This window comes from Arachis stenosperma, chromosome 6 (genome assembly GCF_014773155.1).
Source record: "Arachis stenosperma cultivar V10309 chromosome 6, arast.V10309.gnm1.PFL2, whole genome shotgun sequence".
NCBI lineage: Eukaryota > Viridiplantae > Streptophyta > Magnoliopsida > Fabales > Fabaceae > Arachis > Arachis stenosperma.
The window spans coordinates 143407-163562 of record NC_080382.1 but is presented as its reverse complement, the minus strand read 5'-3'; the positions used below and the strand labels follow the sequence as shown (position 1 = coordinate 163562).

Here is a 20156-nt window from a genome sequence, read left to right as displayed (position 1 = left end):
ATCTCTTATCTCTCAGATATGTTATTAATTTTTTTATGATATTTTTTTATTTCTTGTTCACATGAATTTTATTTTTCTTGTTTTTAATGCCCTGTATTTATATTGTTGGTTTTATATGATATATATTGTTGATATATATTGTTCATATGAATTTTATGTTTTTCTCTTTTATTATATTTCTTTTATTCATATGATATATATTGTTGGTTTTATAAAATTTTTATCGTTTTTTATTTACATGAATTCTGGTTTTATATTTTATTATACTTTATTTTTGTTTTGGCTGAATTTTTTTATTTTTTATTCGACTAGGTAAAATTTATAATTATAATTTTTATATATTATATTTTATTGTTGAATGTCAAAAAAATCTTATAAGAATAAAATTATTGAGAGTATGGTATAAAAAGGTAACATATTTGATTAAATACTCTTATATATATATATATATATATATATATATATAATTTATATTTTTTTTAATAGAATAATGAATAACAATGAATTAATAAGTAAATATTAACTTTATTATAAAATGAATTAATAAGAGCTATTTAAATATTTAAAATAATAGAATAATATAAAAAATTATTTTAATTGATGTCTCTTTTAGTAATTTTTCATCTAAAAGTGATTTTGAATAGTATAATCCAAACAACATTTATTTTACTATAATCAATTTTGATATAAAAATTGCCAAACATAAATCACGTTAACACAAACTTACTTTTCATCAAAAACAAGTTTGCAAAATCACTTTTATACAAACTCTCGTTTGCAAACTGAAATCCAAACACACACTAAAAGTACCATGTAGACGTAGTACTGTACATGTTACTAATGGCATGGAGGACCACCCTTAACAAATTTAGCTGATAAGTGAAAGCAATATTCATGTTACTAAAGGTAGCTCAACGAAAATTTTTTGCATCTTCGCTGAACCGTTCGAGCAAGCCCTCGATACTCATAGTGGTAACATCCACCTTATCTCTTACCCGCACGCTCACCTGGAAAAGTAAGGTTTTAGGTTTTCCACAAGGAAGTTAATAGATTGAAGGAAAGATAGCAACACACAATCAGAAGCCTATTTTATATAAACCAAAAAAAAAAATGAAAGAAATAAGGTAAGGGTTGGTTGGGAGAAAAAAATATGGTAAGAAAGTTCAGGGATCGAATTTAAGAGAGTTCATACACGAAATTTTTCACCCCATTTTTACCGCCCTGCAAACATACCTTAAGGAAAATTGCTTTTTGATAGAAAACCCTTAACTGAAAGAGTAATCCAACAAATTGAAGTCTAGCACAAGCATCTTAGTGTTGTCATGTATTTTTGCATGACTTAAGTATCCAACAATTGGCCAAACTAAACGTCTAACCATTCAGGCTCGACCGTTATCTGGCAAGTCCTAAAGCATCCCTTCCTTACTTTCCTCCCTAATGCTAATCAAGGAAACTATTAAATGGTCTGTATATTCTAAAGATATTAAATCCCTGACCATGTTTTTGTGAAGACATAAATTTCTAAGCAAAATTAAGTACTTATAGGACTTTGACCACTGAAAAAAGAGTGACATAAGTCGTTCTATTGACTAATAGAAGTACCCTGTGTTCCAACAACCAAAAAACTATATATAAGTATTTAATTTTGGTTAAAAAATGTGCGTCCATGCAATGAATGGTTAGGGACCTTTTTATCCCTTTTATACAAGATTGAACATTTTCTTTGGATAGCATACTACCGGGACACATTCAATTCACCTCCAAGAACATGCATAATCACTAATTTCAATTTATAATATTTTAAAAGTTGTTTATATAAATCTAAAATTAGTGGTGCATGTTCCTGAAGCACAAAATATATGTTCTCAGGGAGCATGCAGTAATTTCTCGCAATTAGAAGGATTAATAGGAGGATCTAGATTTTAATCGTTCTCTCGCTACAATTAGCCAATTTGTAAAGACTTCAGCTAAAATTAGGCTCAACAACAGCATTGGGTAAAAACACAATGAAATGCATATGAAGACACCTTAGTCGGGTTCTGGGAACGTAGCTAGAAGATTGGCTAAGAGTAAAACTTGAATTAGACTAGCAATTTATTTATCACAAAGCGTAAATAAGAAGCACCTGTCCAGTTTCTGCTTCCTGCTCTCCAACAACCAAGATGTAGTTGTACTGTGCTAGCTGAGCGTCTCGCACCTGCAGCTTGGCATAACTTTCAATTAAGACATTTATTTGGCTAAGAGATTAGTCATAAAAAAGTCAGAACAAATTAAATAGAAGTAAAAGTTTACTTTTCATTTAATACGATTGGCCTCCGATTAAAAATTCAGAACATATAGATGTTTTTGCAAGATTAAAGAAGTGTAAACATACCACACAAAGATACCAATAACATTAAATACACCCAGCTCACATATAGATGTATTTGGCTAAGCTTTCAGGTCAATGGGGAAAAATTAATACTAAGTACTAAGAATTGAAAACTTGGTTTCTCAATATGTTGTACACAATAATTTTTGTAAAAGGAATTCATGTTGAACACAATAAAACTTAGCTGTAAACATTTCATCGCGCAGTAGATCAAAACAATGTTAGCATTATTGTCATATCAAATGAATGAAACATTGGACTATAGCCAAAGTATCAATTCAGGATGATTTCGTTACCTTCTTTTCAATTTTCCTATATCTTAAATCAGCATCAACAAGAAACCCTTTGCTGTAGATTTCATCTTTCACCTATCAAATTGCAGCACGAGAAAATTTTATCTAATAAATGAACAACTTGTTTTACAAGCCATAAATTACAAGTGTCCCAATGAAAAGTAAGAAGAGAATAATGCAAAGCTAACTAATTGATTCAATTTTAACCATATGCAGAGAAGCTCGTAGTATTTAAGAAAACATGAAGATCATCAATGTTATAACAGCTTTATATATTACTAACATAGGATGCCACAGAATTATAATTCCCAATAGTGTTATCCCATGATATATCCAGTACACATCATCCCACTCATTTTATGTGATAAATTTACAACAAATAGAACCTAGAAGTAATGTACCTTCTTTGCATAAGCTTGTGATTTCTTCGACACAGGGCAAACAATTGCTTGACGAGGACTTAGCCAGAAGGGCCATTTACCCTTGTAGTGCCCTAAAAGTATGTTAAACATGCGCTTAACAGATCCTAGAATGGCCATGTGTATCATGACAGGCCTCTCAATCTTAGCTTCATCCTCAGCCAAGTATTCCAACTTAAAACAATTAGGTAGTTGGAAATTAAGCTGCAAGCAAACACAGCAAACTACCAGTTAAGTTATCCAAAGCTTACTCAGGTGAGAATGTAAATCAAGTTACGATATAAACCTGCAAAGTTGCACACTGAAATTTCCTACTCAATGCATCAGATACTTTGATATCAATCTTTGGTCCATAGAATGCACCATCCCCTTCATTCAGCTGCAAAGGAATTATTCAGAAATAAACACAAAGATCATGGTTTACAAGTGAATGATACATTCTATAGTCAAGAAAAATAAAATGTAGCAGGTAAACATGTAATCACAATCATATTCATCAACTTTTATACAATAGGGACTGCTGATTGCCCATTCTGAATCAATTGTAATCAGAATTATAGCCATACCATATGATCAAAGCAACATTATGAACTTAATAATAGAAATTAAAGACTTCTTGAAATCATAAAAATGATGATATAATTACCTGCCAAGGCTTCCCAAATTCATCCAGAGCTTCCTTAAGGGCACTTTCAGCTTTCTCCCATGTTGCTGTTTCTCCGAAGGAATTCTCTGGCCTCTTCTACTCAAGTATTCAACACATGCAGAGGATGATAAATAGACAAATAATAAGATCGATGTTACCATGTGCAGAGAGAACAACAACAGTACAGATTAAAAAAACTTCTTTTCTTGGATGAGAACCAGAAAACAAAGAAAGGAAAACAAAGTTTGTAAAAGGAATTCACATGAGAACCAATGCTGCAAGGAATTTAATCATGAAGCCCAACATAAAGTAACTAGCAAATTGCCAACTTCATTACAACAACAACAAAGCCTTGTCCCACTAAGTGGGGTCGGCTACATGAATCAAACGACGCCATTGTGCTCTGTCATGTATCATGTCTACAGAGAGACCGTTTACATGTAGATCTCGTTTGACCACCTCATGGATGGTCTTCTTAGGTCTTTGACCACCTCATGGATGGTCTTCTTAGGTCTTCCTCTGCCTTTCGCCCTTTGTCCATCTTCCATCTCATCCACCCTCCTGACTAGATGTTCTATCGGTCTTCTTCTCACATGTCCAAACCAACTGAGACGCGATTCAACCATCTTTTCCACAATGGGTGCTACTCCAACTCTCTCCCTTATATCTTCATTCCTTATTTTATCCAATCGCGTATGACCACTCATCCATCTCAACATCTTCATCTCTGCCACACTCAGCTTATGTTCGTGCTCCCCTTTAGCCGCCCAACACTCCGTACCATACAGCATAACCGGTCTTATAGCGGTGCGATAGAATTTACCTTTAAGTTTTAAAGGCACTTTTTTGTCGCATATAACATTCAATTGGAAATTTGGAATCACATCCAGAGACCCAACTATTGACCGGAAAAGTGCAACATAGATAAAACATCTTTGGCAGGTAGAGAACATGCCATCAAGGTAGAAAAATACATGGGGTTTGAACCTAATGATGTTTCCAATGAAGCTTTAACACTATCAGGAAATATGGAGGTCGTTCATCTGAGATTTTGTATATTTTTAATCTTGATTACATAAAACTTATCAACAAGAAAGAACGAAAGAAGAAGAATCACCATTAAAATTTAAAATTACAATTTTATCTTGCCAGAATTAATGGAGTTCTATAAACCAAACCTACAGGTGTACCAACAGCCTAAATAGGTTGTTTGAAAACAACAAAAGAGGCATGTAAGCACATTAAGAACAATAAAGAGCATACTGTTGAAAGCTTGAGATCGTATGTGAAACCAAATATTTCATAGACATAATCGATGAACTTCAAGGCTTCTCTAACTTCATCCTTTATCTGTAAATTGAATCATATTAATAATTCCACCCTCAACTCAAAAGAGAAAAATTTCTTGTTCACAAATTTGAAGATCAACTCACCTGAGACTCCCTGCAAAAAATATGTGCATCATCCTGTGCAATATTTTAAGGAAATGCTGTTAACAACATAGGACCTCAAACAGAGCAGAAATCAGAACTAAAAACACTGTAATTGATCTAGATAACTAATTTGCAATGTTACTAGAGCTGCAATTATTTCATAATTGGAAAAATGAACAAAAACCATCAGCTGCCTTGCTGCAACAAATTTTTATGATGTTTTTACAACTATGACTATATGAACATTAATATGAGCCCAGGTGTCTGAAGGGAATTTCAAAACCCCTAATAACTGGTTTGTTTCAGAAAGCTAATGTCTCCAACTCAAGGGACCTTACTATGCTTCTGCACTAAATGTAAACTAAAAATAAAATAAAAAACAAAAATAAAAATTGCAACTCAAACATGTACTTCAAATCTCTTGTAAGGAATTTCCATACTTGGAATTTGCAGTGCATATGCCTATAAATTGAAAGGATCTTCTGTGAATCACAAGAATCTATGCCTACCTCGACATTATTTGGAATAGAAAGAAAAGAAAGGCAGCAACTAAACTTTATTTGGAAATAACTAGGTTTAAAATACAAAAATAAATAAAGCAATGTTTTAAAAGAGTGAGTTAAATCCCTTGTATTAACTTTGCATTTAATGTCTCTGTTTGGTTTTAGCAGCTGGGGGAAGAACATACCTTCTCAAATATCCTACGATGCTTCAACTCACTCAAATCATCACTAGCCTCATTTCTATACAAGCCCCCAGGCCCAAACTCAGCCATGCGAAGAGGAAGTTCTGCAGAACCATTAAATAATTGTGAGATGAAATTACACATATAGATTTTAACTTAGTTCTTCATTATGTCCACTTTGAACATTGTAGACTCAACCATGTACCAATTTGTCTATTATATATCAGACCACAAAAACATACTTTCTTTATTATCCTAAACTCAAATGTTAAAATCTTGAATACCCCAACCACACCAAGTAAGCATATATAGGAGATGCTACCTAAGGACATAAATGTCAAAATAATTGGTACTTACCACTGTACGAGCGAGCTCTATGCTTGAAGACCGAGCAGCGCCACATTGCTTTCAGCCCAAATTTGTGCTTTTTAATCTAGAACAGATCAAAGATGATATAGTTTGGATAGATAGCTTGATTGCTTTCAAAAATACATGCATGATTCAAAGCACAGAAGGTACTGTGAATACCAATAATACTAAAAAGATACTATGTAAACTCATTTATTAGTTTCATACCTACAGATCAACAATAATTTAAAAAGTAAAATAAAATAACCTGAGAAATGAGTAACCAGATACATCAAAGCAAAAAAAAAAAAAAATATCATAGGCAGACAGACGAGTCCTCCAACACACAGTCTTGCACACATAAAAATATACCTCCAACAGAAACATGTTCTCTTTATAATTTGCAGCAAGACTAGATCGCACCCAGAGATCCATCTCAAATAGATCTGGAGTTATGACCTGATGATTGAAAGTATTAAGTGTTTGAATAAAAAATCACTTTTCTCCATATCAAGAAACTTTACGCCAATGTTTAACCTCTTCATAGCCCGACTTCGTATTGACTGCTAATGAAATTCATCAATTCCCCGTATACCAATGCACCACGTGGAAGGAAAAACCAGCCTCTTGGGCTGGCATAAAAAAAGATGAATTGTGATGCATCAGAAAACGAAGCTTACTAAGAGCTGCAAAAAGACAGTAATTACACCCTTTTATACCTCGATTCATGATGAGAAATAAGCTCCTGTTCCACTCCGAAATTCCTGTAATCATACTTTTTAGCCTCCTCCAGCTTAAGCAAATATTCCTGGAACAGAATTATAATTTCAAGATATAAAATCATAACATCAAGATTGGTAATAGATAATCTATATTCTTTTTTATTCGTCGGATTACTGGCAGGCAATATTTTACTATTTCTGTAGCAGTACACATAATTTCAAACATAAAATGAGCATCTAGAATAGCAGGCCATTAGCAGCTATTAGTTGGTTATTCAGTAATATTTCACAAGGTATGGAAACTGATCATTCAATCTGCCACAGCTCAGTTTACAGCTGGATATTCTATTCCAAAGAAATTAGTAAAGAAATGAAGATCACCTTTAAACTCTCCTGATCAGGATAAGATATGCCATAAACTCTTTGTAAAGTAGGCCGAGCTTTGTTCCCCCTCCAATATGCTGAAGAAGCCTAGATTTGCAAAACCACCAATAACAAAACTACTTGTGATTAACACATGTCTCCAAATAAATCAAACTTTGCCAAACACATATCCATAAACAAAATTTAAATAAATACCTTCAAACAAGTAGGCCGAGCTTTGTTCCCCCTCCAATATGCTGAAGAAGCCTAGATTTGCAAAACCACCAATAACAAAACTACTTGTGATTAACACATGTCTCCAAATAAATCAAACTTTGCCAAACACATATCCATAAACAAAATTTAAATAAATACCTTCAAACAGGCAATTGCCTTAACAAAGGAATTATTGGGTATATGTGGTCCACGAGACAGATCTACTAGTGAACCACATCTGTATACTGTGATGGTTTTATCAGCAGGCAAATCATTGATAATTTCAACCTGATGACAATAGCAAGAACATAGCATAAGCAACAGATTGTGATATCATAGGCTACGGAAGAAACAAAATAGGCAATGTGTTGTTCAGATCAATATGCTAATGTGGGCAAAAGATAACAGGGCTACTACACACTGCTATGCTTGCCTTGAACTCATTATCTGAAAACATCTCAAGTGCTTGATCACGTGTTACTTCAATGCGCTCAAAAGGTTGTTTTTCCTGTAAGCATAATGCTCATCAACCATCATATATATTAAGGGAACTACAAACTTATCATACTGAGCAATAACACTCAAAAAAATCCAAAAACTTTGCATTAGCAATTTAGCATACTGATAAAAAGGAATAGCCAACTAACAACCAGCTGAAGAATTCTCATTTACAGGGTTGAAATCTAAAATCTTTTGTGAATACCAGACTGGCAGACTACAAATATTCTCAAACCCACAGAAATTTTGAGATACCATTCAGTACATTATTACAAAAATTGTCAACAACTATTGGCTATTGATTACAAACACACAAAGTAACAAGAAACAACTCTATAAATAAGCACACACAAACACACAGAGAAAAGAAGGATGAGAAATACCCCAACTGCCTTCAACGCCCGAGCCTCAATTTGCTTGAAATGATCATCATTCAATCCCAAGTCACCATAAAACGCATCATAATAGAAACCCTGCAACAACATCCACATTCTCATCCATACTATTTATCTTGCAACAAAATAATAAAACCAGAGAAATGATCTATCCTCCTAAGCATGCATCTACTTACTAAATAGAACGAGTTGAAGATGATTGCTGTTTAAGATTTCAAGGCATTAGAAGTATCTACCCTTTTTTACTCTATTTAGTGCATGTTTGGGCGCCATTATTTTGTTAAAAAAAGATCTTTTTTCATTGAAAAAAGATCTTTTTTTATTTTTTAACGTGTTTGGCAAATTTCTAGTAGTAAAAGTAAAAGCACTAGTAAAATCAAAAAAAGATCTTTTTTGAGAAGCTATAATTTACAAAAAAAGATCTTTTTTCCTTAAAAAAAAGATGTTTTTCATATAATAAATAAACAAAAAAGTACTTTTATATTGTTATACCCAAACATAATTGATAGATAAAAAGACCTTTTTAGATGAGATATCCAAACATAAAATTACTTTTACTTCTCTATAAGATCTTTTAAAAAAACATAACTCAAAAAAAAATCTTTTTTTTAAAAGCTCACCCAAACAAACCCTTAGTATGCAGGAACATGTTTCCGAGTTTTTGGACGCTGCTATATCATTACTCAGTGTAACAACACAAACAGCATGATTGGCAATAATGAAATTTCTCTCGAGAAAACTACATATTTTGAATCCTAAACCAAGTTTATCCAAGTAGAAAGAAACAATTCACCTCTCCTCTTGTAGTACAAAGCCCAATGCAGAGCTTGCATCCGTACTCCATCTCAAGCGACTGCAAAGAGAAAACCACCGTCATTTTCACCATCAACTCCAAAATCAAACAGAATAATAAAGAAATAAAATCGAAAAACGTTCCGAATTGAAGAAAACGGTTAGTACCTGGCCAAGAATGAGAGCACTAGAGTGCTAGAAAGTGTCTCGGCCTTCGTCGTCTTCGAACTTGTAGATCCTGAGTTCGCAATCCTGCTCGAGAGGCCTGGCCATGTCCCATAGCACGCCATTGACCCTCGCGATGAGTGCGTTGTTGGCGAGGTTCTTCGAAATCTCTTTCGCCACATCGAACGGCGTCGTTTGCCACTTGGCGGCGTCCTTGACCGTGCCGTCGGGAAGTGTGACCTTGATTGGATCCGGCGACAGTGAGAGGCGCTGGGTTTTCTGCTCGGCCTGGATGGACTCGAACATCTTGATACGCTTCGGAATGGCGGCGTTCAAATAATCGTCCTTGGGGTGGGGCACCATGGCGGTTACGGTGGAATAAAAGAAACGACGGGACTCGAACATCCTAATAAGCTTCGGAATTGCGGCGTCCCTATAGTCATCGTCCTTGGGGTGGGGCACCATGGCGGTTACGGTGGAATAAAAGAAACGACGGGACTCGAACATCCTGATAAGCTTCGGAATGGCGGCGTCTGTATAGTCATCGTCCTTGGGGTGGGGCACCATGGCGGTTACGGTGGAGTAAACGAAACCGTTACGGCGGAGATTGTGGATAGCGTAGCGGCTGAGCATTTTCAATACCTGCAGTCAGAAACTCAGAACTCTCTACTTTACAAACTCAGAAACTGACAAAATCTTCTTTACAATTTAGAACTCTTCTTTTCAATACCTAGTTAAAAGAAGAGTGAATAGCCCATGAGGTTCCAAAAAAAAACATCCAATTCGGTTTCTGATAATTTTTTTTGAGACTGATTAGTCTATGTGTCAAAAAAAATAACAATAATTTTTTTTTGGCACAAAAATCTCGTTGTTCTTTTATAGTAATTGTCAGGGGTTGGGTTGAGATTTTTTTTTGTCAGGGGCTGGATTGGGATTTTTTTTGTCAGGAGCCTTGCTGTCTTTCAAGGTAATTGTCAGGGGCTGACTTGGGTTTTTCTCTTAAAAGGAAGGGTTATGGCAGAGCATTTCTAAATACTTCTAGATATTTCTAAATATTTTTAGATTATTCTATTTTTAATAAATTATTCTATTTTTGATAGATGAAATAATTTTTTTTATTCTATATTAGTAGATTTTACTTATATGCGAAAAAACTATTATGTATCCGTATTTTTAAAATCATATCTTTTAAAATTGTTTTCAAATCATATCTTTTTAAAATTGTTTTCAAATCATATCTTTTCAATCATATTTTTTTTTAAAACCATAACTTTTCAATCAAATCTTTTTAATCATATCTTTTTCAAAATAGTTTTCAATCAAATCTTTTTAATTTCTAATTTCAAAATCTTTTTCAAAAATCACTTTACTTCTTTCCCACTTTTGTTTTCGAAAATCAATTAGTGTTTTTCAAAATGTTTTCAAAATCTTTTACTTAATTTTCGAAAATTACTTCCCTTCTTCTCACATCCTTCTATTTATGGACTAACACTATTCCTTAATGCAAAATTCGAACTCTATCTTCTTTGATAAGTTCGAATTTTCTACCTCTGTCTTCCATTTTTCTTTTCCTCTGACACCTCAAGGAATCTCTATACTGTGACATAGAGGATTCCATATTTTCTTGTTCTCTTCTCTTTTATATGAGCAGGAACAAAGACAAAAGCATTCTTGTTGAAGCTGACCCTGAACCTGAAAGGACCTTGAAACGAAAGCTAAGAGAAGCTAAAGCACAATTCTCTATAGAAGACCTGACAAGAATCTTCAAAGAAGAAGAACCCATGGCAGCCGAAAACAACAACAATACCAACAATGCAAGGAAGGTGCTGGGTGACTTTACTGCACCTACTCCCGACTTCTATGGGAGAAGCATCTCTATCCCTGCCATTGGAGCAAACAACTTTGAGCTTAAGCCTCAATTAGTTTCTCTAATGCAACAGAATTGCAAGTTCCATGGACTTCCATTGGAAGATCCTCATCAGTTTTTAGCTGAGTTCTTGCAAATCTGTGACACAGTCAAGACTAATGGGGTTGACCCTGAGGTCTACAGACTGATGCTATTCCCTTTTGCTGTAAGAGACAGAGCTAGAATATGGTTGGACTCTCAACCTAAAGAAAGCCTGGACTCTTGGGAAAAGCTAGTCAATGCCTTCTTGGCAAAGTTCTTTCCACCTCAAAAATTGAGTAAGCTTAGAGTGGAAGTCCAGACCTTCAGACAGAAGGATGGTGAATCCCTCTATGAAGCTTGGGAAAGATACAAACAATTGATCAGAAAATGTCCTTCAGACATGCTTTCTGAATGGAGCATCATAGGTATTTTCTATGATGGTCTGTCTGAACTATCCAAGATGTCCTTGGATAGCTCTGCTGGAGGATCTCTTCATCTGAAGAAGACGCCTACAGAAGCTCAAGAGCTCATTGAAATGGTTGCAAATAACCAATTCATGTACACTTCTGAAAGGAATCCTGTGAACAATGGGACAAGTCAGGAGAAAGACGTTCTTGAGATTGATACTCTGAATGCCATTCTGGCTCAGAATAAAATATTGACTCAATAAGTCAATTTGATTTCTCAAAGTCTGTCTGGAATGCAAAATGCACCAAGCAGTACTAAAGATGCTTCATCTAAAGAAGAAGCTTATGATCCTGAGAACCCTTCAATGGAAGAGGTGAATTACCTAGGAGAACCCTATGGAAACACCTATAATTCTTCATGGAGAAATCACCCAAATTTCTCATGGAAGAATCAAGAGAGACCTCAACAAGGTTTCAACAATAATGGTGGAAGAAACAGGTTTAGCAATGGCAAGCCTTTTCCATCATCTTCTCAGCAACAGACAGAGAATTCTAAGCAGAACCCCTCTGACTTAGCAACCATGGTCTCTGATCTAATCAAAACCACTCAAAGTTTCATGACTGAAACAAAGTCCTCCATTAGAAATTTGGAGGCACAAGTGGGACAGCTGAGCAAGAAAGTTAATGAACTCCCTCCTAGTACTCTTCCAAGCAATACAGAAGAAAATCCAAAAGGAGAGTGCAAGGCCATCAACATGGCCGAATTTGGAGAGGAGGAAGAGGCAGTGAACGCCACTGAGGAAGACCTCAATGGGCGTGCACTGACCTCCACTGAGTTCCCTAATGAGGAACCATGGGAATCTGAGGCTCAAAATGAGACCATAGAGATTCCATTGGATTTACTTCTGCCTTTCATGAGCTCTGATGAGTATTCTTCCTCTGAAGAGGATGAGTATGTCACTGAAGAGCAAGTTGCTAAATACCTTGGAGCAATCATGAAGCTAAATGACAAGTTATTTGGAAATGAGACTTGGGAGGATGAACCTCCTTTGCTCACCAAAGAACTGGATGACTTGTCTAGGCAGAAATTACCTCAAAAGAAACAAGATCCTGGGAAGTTTTCAATACCTTGTACCATAGGCACCATGACCTTCAAGAAGGCTCTGTGTGGCTTAGGGTCAAGTGTAAGCCTCATGCCTCTCTCTGTAATGGAGAAGCTAGGGATCTTTGAGGTGCAAGCTGCAAGGATCTCACTAGAGATGGCAGACAACTCAAGAAAACAAGCTCATGGACTTGTAGAGGATGTTCTGGTGAAGATTGAAGACCATTACATCCCTACTGATTTCATAGTCCTAGAAACTGGGAAGTGCATGGATGAAAACATCATCCTTGGCAGACCCTTCCTAGCCACAGCAAAGGCTGTGATTGATGTTGATGGAGGTGAACTGATCATTCAAGTGAATGAAGAATCCTTTGTGTTTAAGGCTCAAGGATACCCCTCTGTCATCATGGAGAAGAAGCATAAAGAGCTTCTCTCAAATCAGAGACAAACAGAGCCCCCACAGTCAAACTCTAAGTTTGGTGTTGGGAGGCCACAACCAAACTCTAAGTTTGGTGTTGAACCCCCACATTCAAACTCTAAAGTTTGGTGTTGGGAGGTTCCAACATTGCTCTGAGTATCTGTGAGGCTCCATGAGAGTCCTCTGTCAAGCTACTGACATTAAAGAAGCGCTTGTTGGGAGGCAACCCAATGATTATATTTTATATATTTTCTTTTGTTATTTTATATTTTTTGTAGGTTGATGATCATAAGAAGTCACAAAATCCATTGAAAAAGCAAAAACAGAATGAAAAACAGGAAGAAAAACAGCACACCCTGGAGGAAGAACTCACTGGCGTTTAAACGCCAGTGAGACTAGCAGTTGGGCGTTTAACGCCCAGTCTGGCACCATTCTGGGCGTTTAACGCCAGAAAGGGGCACCAGACTGGCGTTAAACGCCAAGAATGGGCACCAGCCCAGCGTTTAACGCCAGAAATGCCTCAAAATGTGATTTTGAGTGCCATTTGGTGCAGTGATGACTTTTCCTTGACACCTCAGGATCTGTGGACTCCACAGGACCCCCACCAACCCCACCACTCTCTCTTTCTTCTTTCCCCATTCACCAATCACCTCAACACCTCTTCCCCAAAAACCCTTAACCTATCAAATCCCATCTTTCTCTTCACCACTCACATCCATCCTTCATAAAACACCACTTCTTCCCCTTATGGCCGAACCACAAAGCCATCTCCCTCTCCTCCATTTCTTCTTCTTCTACTCTCTTCTTTTTTCTTTTGCTCGAGGACGAGCAAACCTTTTAAGTTTGGTGTGGTAAAAGCATTGCTTTTTGTTTTTCCATAACCATTTATGGCATCCAAGGCCGGAGAAACCTCTAGAAAGAGGAAAGGGAAGGCAAATGCTTCCACCTCCGAGTCATGAGAGATGGAGAGATTCATCTCAAGGGTGCATCAAGACCACTTCTATGAAGTTGTGGCCATGAAGAAGGGTCAACTTTGATCAAAAGGTTGGACCAAGTCCTCATAGATATCTGTGAAGAGGACGCCCAATGGAAGAGAAATTCAAGAGGGAAGCCGGTTCAACTGAGAAGGCATGACCTCAAGCCCATCACTAAGAAAAGGATGGAACAAACAAGAGACCCCTCTCATCATGAGAGAGGAGCAACAAAGACAAGGAAGAGACATTGAGGAGCTCAAGCGCTCCATAAGACCTTCAAGAGGAAGAACAAGCCGCCATCACTAAGGTGGACCCGTTCTTTAATCTCCTTGTTCTTTATTTTTCTGTTTTTCGAAATTTTCATGCTTATGTTTGTCTATGTTTGTGTCTTATGATCATTAGTGTCTTAGTGTCTATGCCTTATAGTTATGAATGTCCTATGAATCCATCACCTTTCTTAAATGAAAACTGTTTTTAATCACAAAAGAACAAGAAGTACGGGATTTCAAATTCATCTTTAAAACTAGCTTAATTAGTTTGATGTGGTGACAATACTTTTTGTTTTCTGAATGTATGCTTGAACAGTGCATATGTCTTTTGAATTTGTTGTTCATGAATGTTAAAATTGTTGGCTCTTGAAAGAATGATGAAAAAGGAGACATGTTGCTAAGGATCTGAAAAATCATAAAAATGATTCTTGAAGCAAGAAAAAGCAGTGAAGACAAAAAAAAACGAAAAAAAGGGAGAAAAAGAAAAAGAAAGAAAAAGAAAGAAAACGAAAGAAATAAAGTTGTGATCCAAGGCAAAAAGAGTGTGCTTAAGAACCCTGGACACCTCTAATTGGGGACTTTAGCAAAGCTGAGTCACAATCTGAAAAGGTTCACCCAATTATGTGTCTGTGGCATGTATGTATCCGGTGGTAATACTGGAAGACAGAGTGCTTTGGGCCACGGCCAAGACTCAATAAGTAGCTGTGTTCAAGAATCATCATACTTAACTAGGAGAATCAATAACACTATCTGGATTCTGAGTTCCTAAAGAAGCCAATCATTCTGAATTTCAAAGGATAAAGTGAGATGCCAAAACTGTTTGGAGGCAAAAAGCTACTAGTCCCGCTCATCTAATTTGGAGCTAAGTTTCATTGATAATTTGGAGTCTATAGTATATTCTCTTCTTTTTATCTTATTTGATTTTCAGTTGCTTGAGGACAAGCAACAATTTAAGTTTGGTGTTGTGATGAGCGGATAATTTATACGCTTTTTGGCATTGTTTTTAGTATGTTTTTAGTAGTTTTAGTTGAGTTCTTAGTATATTTTTATTAGTTTTTAGTTAAAATTCACTTTTCTGGACTTTACTATGAGTTTGTGTGTTTTTCTGTGATTTCAGGTATTTTCTGGCTGAAATTGAAGGTTCTGAGCAAAAATCTGATCCAGAGACTCAAAAGGACTGCAGATGCTGTTGGATTCTGACCTCCCTGCACTCGAAGTGGATTTTCTGGAGCTACAGAAGCCCAATTGGCGCGCTCTCAACGGCGTTGGAAAGTAGACATCCTGGGCTTTCCAGCAATATATGATAGTCCATACTTTGCCCAAGATTTGATGGCCCAAACCGGCGTTCAAAGTCACCCTCAGGAATTCCAGCGTTAAACGCCGGAACTGGCACCAAAATGGGAGTTAAACGCCCAAACTGGCATAAAAGCTGGCGTTTAACTCCAAGAAGAGTCTCTATACGAAAATGCTTCATTGCTCAGCCCAAGCACACACCAAGTGGGCCCGGAAGTGGATTTCTATGTCATTTACTCATCTTTGTACACCCTAGGCTACTAGTTCTCTATATATAGGACCTTTTACTATTGTATTTTCATCTTCTGATCTTTGGAACCTTTTTCTTTAGATCTTTTGATCACTTTGGGAGGCTGGCCATTCGGCCATGCCTAGACCTTGTTCTTATGTACTTTCAACGGTGGAGTTTCTACACACCATAGATTAAGGTGTGGAGCTCTGCTGTACCTCGAGTATTAATGCAATTACTATTGTTCTTCTATTCAATTCCGCTTGTTCTTTGTCCAAGATATCACTTGTTCTTCAACTTGATGAATGTGATGATCCGTGACACTCATCATCATTCTCACTTATGAACAAGGTGACTGACAACCACTTTTGTTCTACAAGCAACCAAGGCTTTAGTGTTTATCTCTTGGATTCCTGATACACGATGCATGGTTGATCGCCTGACAACCGAGTGCTCGCCTGACAAACGAGCCAGCCATTCCGTGAGATCAGAGTCTTCGTGGTATAGGCGAGAACTGATGGCGGCATTCAAGAGGATCCGGAAGGTCTAACCTTGTCTGTGGTATTCTGAGTAGGATTCAATGATTGAATGACTGTGACGTGCTTCAAACTCCTAGCAGGCGGGGCGTTAGTGACAGACGCAAAAGGATCGATGGATTCTATTCCGGCCTGACCGAGAACCGACAGCTGATTAGCCATATGCTGTGACAGAGCATAGGAACATTTTCACTGAGAGGATGGGAGGTAGCCACTGACAACGGTGAAACCCTTGCATAAGCTTGCCATGGAAAGGAGTAAGAAGGATTGGATGAAGACAGTAGGAAAGCAGAGAGACGGAAGGGAAGGCATCTTCATACGCTTATCTGAAGCTCTCACCAATGATATACATAAGTATCTCTGTCTTTATCTTTATGTTTTATTCATCATCTATATCCATTTGAGTCTGCCTGACTAAGATTTACAAGGTGACCATAGCTTGCTTCATACCAACAATCTCCGTGGGATCGACCCTTACTCGCGTAAGGTATTACTTGGACGACCCAGTGCACTTGCTGGTTAGTTGTGCGAAGTTGTAGTGATCACAATTTCGTGCACCAGTTTTATGAAGGATGGATGTGAGTGGTGAAGAGAAAGATGGGATTTGATAGGTTAAGGGTTTTTGGGGAAGAGGTGTTGAGGTGATTGGTGAATGGAGAAAGAAGAAAGAGAGAGTGGTGGGGTTGGTGGGGGTCCTGTGGGGTCCACAGATCCTGAGGTGTCAAGGAAAAGTTATCCCTGCACCAAATGCCACTCAAAATCACATTTTGAGGCATTTCTGGCGTTAAACGCCGGGCTGGTGCCCATTCCTGGCGTTTAACGCCAGGTTCTTGCCCTTTTCTGGCGTTTAACGCCAGTCTGGTGCCCCTTTCTGGCGTTAAACGCCCAAAATGGTGCCAGACTGGGCGTTAAACGCCCAACTGCTAGCCTCCCTGGCGTTTAAACGCCAGTGGGTTCTTCCTCCAGGGTGTGCTGTTTTTCTTCCTGTTTTTCATTCTGTTTTTGCTTTTTCAATTGATTTTGTGACTTCTTATGATCATCAACCTACAAAAAACATAAAATAACAAAAGAGAATATATAAAATATAATCATTGGGTTGCCTCCCAACAAGCGCTTCTTTAATGTCAGTAGCTTGACAGAAGGCTCTCATGGAGCCTCACAGATACTCAGAGCAATGTTGGAACCTCCCAACACCAAACTTAGAGTTTGAATGTGGGGGTTCAACACCAAACTTAGAGTTTGGTTGTGGCCTCCCAACACCAAACTTAGAGTTTGACTGTGGGGGCTCTGTTTGTCTCTGATTTGAGAGAAGCTCTTCATGCTTCCTCTCCATGGTGACAGAGGGATATCCTTGAGCCTTAAACACAAAGGATTCTTCATTCACTTGAATGATCAGTTCACCTCCATCAACATCAATCACAGCCTTTGCTGTGGCTAGGAAGGGTCTGCCAAGGATGATGTTTTCATCCATGCACTTCCCAGTTTCTAGGACTATAAAATCAGTAGGTATGTAATGGTCTTCAATCTTAACCAAGACATTCTCTACACGTCCATAAGCTTGTTTTCTTGAGTTATCTGCCATCTCTAGTGAGATTCTTGCAGCTTGTACCTCAAAGATCTCTAGCTTCTCCATTACAGAGAGAGGCATGAGGTTTACACTTGACCCTAAGTCACACAGAGCCTTCTTGAAGGTCATGGTGCCTATGGTACAAGGTATGGAAAACTTCCCAGGATCTTGTCTCTTTTGAGGTAATTTCTGCCTAGACAAGTCATCCAGTTCTTTGGTGAGCAGAGGAGGTTCATCCTCCCAAGTCTCATTTCCAAACAACTTGTCATTTAGCTTCATGATTGCTCCAAGGTATTTAGCAACTTGCTCTTCAGTGACATACTCATCCTCTTCAGAGGAAGAATACTCATCAGAGCTCATGAAAGGCAGAAGTAAGTCCAATGGGATCTCTATGGTCTCATTTTGAGTCTCAGATTCCCATGGTTCCTCATTAGGGAACTCAGTGGAGGTCAGTGCACGCCCATTGAGGTCTTCCTCAGTGGCGTTCACTTCCTCTCCTTCCTCTCCAAATTCGGCCATGGTTATGGCTTTGCACTCTCCTTTTGGATTTTCTTCTGTATTGCTTGGAAGAGTGCTTGGAGGGAGTTCAGTAATTTTCTTACTCAGCTGTCCCACTTGTGCCTCCAAATTTCTAATGGAGGACCTTGTTTCAGTCATGAAACTTTGAGTGGTTTTGATTAGATCAGAGACCATGGTTGCTAAGTCAGAGGGGTTCTGCTTAGAGTTCTCTGTCTGTTGCTGAGAAGATGATGGAAAGGGCTTGCCATTGCTAAACCTATTTCTTCCACCATTATTGTTGTTGAAACCCTGTTGAGGTTTCTCTTGATTCTTCCATGAGAAATTTGGGTGATTTCTCCATGAAGAATTATAGGTGTTTCCATAGGGTTCTCCTAGGTAATTCACCTCTTCCATTGAAGGGTTCTCAGGATCATAGGCTTCTTCCTCAGATGAAGCATCCTTAGTACTGCTTGGTGCATTTTGCATTCCAGACAGACTTTGAGAAATCAAATTGACTTGTTGAGTCAATATCTTGTTCTGAGCCAATATGGCATTCAGAGCATCAATCTCAAGAACTCCTTTCTTCTGACTTGTCCCATTGTTCACAGGATTCCTTTCAGAAGTGTACATGAATTGGTTATTTGCAACCATTTCAATGAGTTCTTGAGCCTCTGTAGGCGTCTTCTTCAGGTGAAGAGATCCTCCAGCAGAGCTATCCAAAGACATCTTGGATAGTTCAGAGAGACCATCATAGAAAATACCTATGATGCTCCATTCAGAAAGCATGTCTGAGGGACATTTTCTGATTAATTGTTTGTATCTTTCCCAAGCTTCATAGAGGGATTCTCCATCCTTCTGTCTGAAGGTTTGGACTTCCACTCTAAGCTTACTCAATTTTTGAGGTGGAAAGAATTTTGCCAAGAAGGCATTGACTAGCTTTTCCCAAGAGTCCAGGCTTTCTTTAGGTTGAGAGTCCAACCATATTCTAGCTCTGTCTCTTACAGCAAAAGGGAATAGCATCAGTCTGTAGACCTCAGGGTCAACCCCATTAGTCTTGACTGTGTCACAGATTTGCAAGAACTCAGCTAAAAACTGATGAGGATCTTCCAATGGAAGTCCATGGAACTTGCAATTCTGTTGCATTAGAGAAACTAATTGAGGCTTAAGCTCAAAGTTGTTTGCTCCAATGGCAGGGATAGAGATGCTTCTCCCATAGAAGTCGGGAGTAGGTACAGTAAAGTCACCCAGCACCTTCCTTGCATTGTTGGCATTGTTGTTGTTTTCGGCTGCCATGGGTTCTTCTTTGAAGAATTCGGTCAGGTCCTCTACAGAGAATTGTGCCTTAGCTTCTCTTAGCTTTCGCTTCAAGGTCCTTTCAGGTTCAGGGTCAGTTTCAACAAGAATGCCTTTGTCTCTGCTCCTGCTCATATGAAAGAGAAGAGAACAAGAAAATGTGGAATCCTCTATGTCACAGTATAGAGATTCCTTGAGGTGTCAGAGGAAAAGAAAAATAGAAGAAAGAAGAAGGAGAATTCGAACTTTTGATCAGATAGAGTTCGAATTGTGCATTAAGAAGGAGTAATACTCCATAAATAGAAGGATGTGAGAAGAAGGGAAGAGAGTTTTCGA

General features: G+C 37.7%; 2 non-coding genes and 1 pseudogene across 2 annotated transcripts; 1 reads left to right on the top strand and 2 right to left on the bottom strand.

The window, feature by feature from the left end:
• Positions 1-701: 701 nt before the first annotated feature.
• On the bottom strand, positions 702-10040 carry LOC130935621 (threonine--tRNA ligase, mitochondrial 1-like; annotated as a pseudogene).
• Positions 10041-11532: 1492 nt separating this feature from the next.
• LOC130937521 (small nucleolar RNA R71) lies at positions 11533-11640 on the bottom strand. The gene has a single exon (XR_009068736.1). It is a non-coding gene; the product is annotated as a small nucleolar RNA R71 (small nucleolar RNA).
• Positions 11641-19307: 7667 nt separating this feature from the next.
• On the top strand, positions 19308-19415 carry LOC130937771 (small nucleolar RNA R71). The gene has a single exon (XR_009068972.1). It is a non-coding gene; the product is annotated as a small nucleolar RNA R71 (small nucleolar RNA).
• Positions 19416-20156: the final 741 nt, after the last annotated feature.